The sequence below is a fragment of the Desmodus rotundus genome, chromosome 7 (genome assembly GCF_022682495.2).
Source record: "Desmodus rotundus isolate HL8 chromosome 7, HLdesRot8A.1, whole genome shotgun sequence".
Taxonomy (NCBI): Eukaryota; Metazoa; Chordata; class Mammalia; order Chiroptera; family Phyllostomidae; genus Desmodus; species Desmodus rotundus.
In genome coordinates this window covers 109908083-109912136 of record NC_071393.1, presented here as the reverse complement: position 1 = coordinate 109912136, position 4054 = coordinate 109908083, and the positions used below count along the sequence as shown (strand labels likewise).

The 4054-nt window shown below is 45.5% G+C and overlaps 1 long non-coding RNA gene across 1 annotated transcript; it reads left to right on the top strand.

Moving 5' to 3' along the window:
- Positions 1 to 1497: 1497 nt before the first annotated feature.
- On the top strand, positions 1498 to 3823 carry LOC123480551 (uncharacterized). Its single transcript, XR_006656605.1, has 3 exons — positions 1498 to 1800; positions 2640 to 2709; positions 3690 to 3823. It is a non-coding gene; the product is annotated as an uncharacterized lncRNA (long non-coding RNA).
- The last annotated feature ends 231 nt before the right edge of the window (positions 3824 to 4054 follow it).

Genomic DNA, 4054 nt, shown 5'->3' with positions numbered 1-4054 from the left:
GCAAATTAAAACCACAATGAAATATCACATCATACTAGTGAGAATGGCCGTCATAACCAAATCAACAAACAACAAGTGCTGGTGAGGTTGTGGAAAAAAGGGAACCCTAGTGCACTGTTGGTGGGAATGCAGACTGGTGCAGCCACTGTGGAAAACAGTATGGAATTTCCTCAAAAAACTAAGATGGAACTACCTTTTGACCCAGCAATTCTACTCCTGGGACTATACCCTAAGAATCCTGAAACACCAGTCCAAAAGAACCTATGCACCCCAATGTTCATAGCAGCACAATTTACAATAGCCAAGTGCTGGAAGCAACCTAAGTGCCCATCAGCAAATGAGTGGATCAAAAAACTATGGTACATTTACCCAATGGAATTCTACCCAGCAGAAAGAAAGAACTACCCTTTGTGACAGCTTGGATGGATCTGGAGAGTATTATGCTAGTGAAATAAGCCAGGCGGTGAAAGACAAATACCATATGATCTCACATATAAGTGGAACCTAATCAACAAAACAAACAAGTGAGCAAAATATACCAGAGACTTTGAAACAAAGAACAAACGAAAGTGACCAGAGGGGAGGGGGTGGAGTAACAGAGGGAAACTAGAGAAGGGTCATCAAGTAACATGTATTAAGTACACATGGACAAAGACAAAGGGGGGTAGGATCGAGGACAGGAGGGACTGGTGGGGGGAAAATACAGACAACTGTACTTGAACAACAATAATAAATAAATACATAAATAAATATGTCATACCAAATTCCCCAGACTTTACAAGTTTTCAATTGCTTCTGGCTTCTACAAAAGGATCCTGACTTTACAATAAAAAAGTGATATAAATTTAAAAAAACAAAACAACACCCCAGCACCAAGCTTCAGTTGAGAGCAAATTCTTCGTACAACCAATGACACCCTTTCGCAGGATGGCTGGGTGGAGCTAGGAATCTGATATGAAGCCATGAAACAGAACAGAGCTAATGGAATTACAAGGAATGCTAACCCACGATTTTGATTCTCATGGTTGCTGAAAACAACTGACCTGCAAAACCACAAGCCAGCAGCAGCAATACAACACATTCGCATTCTGGAGTTGATTTTTTCTGCATGGAGCTTCAGCTCTGACCTTGGGAGGTGAGGGCTGACATTTATAAATGCCTTCTCTGTCTTCCTGAGACAAAAACAAAAACAAAATTAATATGCCCCAGAAATGGAACGTAAAGGTTCCCATCTTGTAAATAAACTTGGGGAAATATTCTGGAATATCTCATATAAAACATCAGCCTAGAGCTTCAACAGAAATTCAGTAGATTTTATTTTGTGCACAGCCTATTGTTTAATGGGATAGACAGAGTCAAATAGTAAAATTCAGCCTTCAGGAAGATGCAGCAATACTAACCAGGAACAGGCCGCTCGTGTCTGCGGGCGGTGAATCCTCTAATGACACTGGCCCATTAATCTTTCCGTGTTTTTTCTCTTTCCAGCAGTCAGAACCTTCAATGCACCTGCAAGAAAGCACATTCACCAATTCCATTAACACATTCAAATTTAGAGCTCTGAGGACTTTCAAGGGTGACCACTTCCATCTCCCTCATCTCACCGGCCTGTAGGCCTGGGGAGGTGAAGGGACTCGACCGTGCCATGGGTCTGCGCAAAAGCCAGGCCTGCCAGGTCATCGCGGCGAAGTGGCGGCTGCATTCACAGATTTCACTCTCTTCATTTTATAAATGGGTGGCTGAAGCCAGCAACAGGGAGACTGCGAGGACAAATCCTCAAGGGGCGTTGCGTGAATCCTACGGGTAAGAAAAGCATCAGGCTGCTCCTCGGAAGGACCGGAGCACACGTGGGGGCGTTTTTGCATATGCTGCCCATAAGGCGCCCTGGAAAGGGGCAGTTTTCTAAGCACCTGCAAATAGAACAAATAAACAGTGCGGTTCCATTATCTAAGGAAAACAATAAGGAATGATTTCAAGCTAGCAGGCCTGCCATAACACCATAAATAAAGTCAATACATTGCTAGGAACACGAATTAATTAGTGTTTAAATAATAAAAAGGACTATCAATTATAAAACATTGCCACAGATTACTTGCTGCAGAAACAACTTCTTTTGCTGTTATTAATAATTCTAGCTACTGATTTTCTATAATTGTGGACCACAGTTTTCCTTTGGATGAACAGCTGAGCGCACTTAAAATGCAAAGTCAAGTTCCTATTCACACCAGTAAAAGTTGCCTGGTGCCCCTGTCCGCTTCTGCTGACCCTTCAAAGCTAGCTTGCTTCTCAGACTCCATTCTCTGCTGTCAGAGAAACAGAAGAGAAAGTCGCTCAGTATTTGCTCATTAAGGTTAGAAATAGCTTTTACATGAAAATCAAACATCCAAGAAAGCGCCTGAGGCAACATTTTCTGTTTCTGTGCGTGGCTTGTTCGATGAAATCATTCCAGCTTGTGATACCAGGTGGCCCCGGTGGAGGAGGGTGGAGCTAGCCAGCTAGTAGGTGACATGGAGCACTGAGATTTATTAGGAGGCCTGGGCCTGTAGCTCAGAAGATCAGAGTTCAGGCCCCTCCTCTTCAATAATCTCAGCGTGGAATTTGGGGAGAACTTGTTTAACCAATCTGAGATTTCATTCCCCCAGGGAGGAGAGGTGGACTGCTCCCTGCCATTTGTTATTTCACAAGGCAATGAACGAGGATTACAGCTGACCGGTAAACCCCAAATAAGACCTTTAAAATAAGTTGTCCGTTAACTGTCAGGCTGGTTAGGATGGGGTCAACTATCCACCCTGTGTGAACAGGGCCGGAGGAACAAAGGTACAGGCCCTGGGTGTTCCCCACCCTCCTGGCGCCCTCTGGAACTCACACACCACGCCAGGCCCTGTCCCACTAACAGAGCTGCACTTACTGAGAGCCCCTGGAAGGCAAGCACCGTCCTCACACATCGCGTGGGTTTCCCCATTCAGTCCTCTCAGCAACCCTATGAGCTACGCCACTTTCGTCCCCCTTTACAAATAAAGACATGGAGACACCAAAAGGTGAAGGCCACAGAGCTAGCAGACGACAGAGCCAGGCTAAACACATGAAGGGCTCCTCTCCACCCTGCTAAACCTTCACACGTGAAGCCTCTGTCTTGAGTGGGCCTCTACCCTGCAGCCCTGTCTGCTTTTGCCTTTCAGTGACCCGCACCTAATTTAAAGGCAGTTGTCTCGTCAAAGGGTCCTTCCAAGCAGAAGCCTCCATTTCTTCCAGAAAGTTCTCCATAGCACTCTCGCAGCACCCTGGGCCCATGTTACCTGGCTCTCAGCTCAGTGACCCCCTGTGGCTAGGAGCTTCAGGAGGACAGGGACAATTTGTCGTTGGGTTCCCATACCCTTACCCAGGGTCGGCCACTGGCAGGTAAAACTTTGTATAACAAATATGTCTCTCTTCCTCTCGCACACACATCCAACATACATGCACAAGGACTGATGGCCTTTGGTTGCCAAAAGTTCCAGAATGTCTCTCCAGATCTCCACAGTTTATAATCTTTTCTTCTCTCTGACCAATGGCCCTTTCTCTACCTGCCCCCCAAGGATAGCTGCAGGGGTGGAAGTGAGAGAGAATGGCTGCCACTCCAATTCTGGCTTTGCTTCAAATAGTGTGGGGTTTCCAGTGCCTCTTAACCCACCCCCTTACTCTTCCTCCCCCAGGGCACTTAATATTTTTCCAGACCTTTCCTCGAGGGGACCGGGTGGAATGGCAGTGGATGGAGTCCATGCAGGCAAAAGGATGCTTCTCTCTGCTTAGTTACATCCTTATCCACTGGCTGTGAGCCATCCCATCCTGCTAACCACACCACCCTACTTTGAAAAGTGACTGCAATAAAGCAGGAAATAAAAAGCAGAAAGTCCATATTCTTTGGCTGATCAGTCTTTGTAATAAATGCTACAAGGTGGAACAGAAATAAATTTATGAACTATCTGAACTGCAATTCCTTGATTTTGAAGCAATCCAATTGTGGGGAACTGTCAGTTCCAATTGAAGAGGAAAACAAACTTCAAGTTTCTGGTGGTCC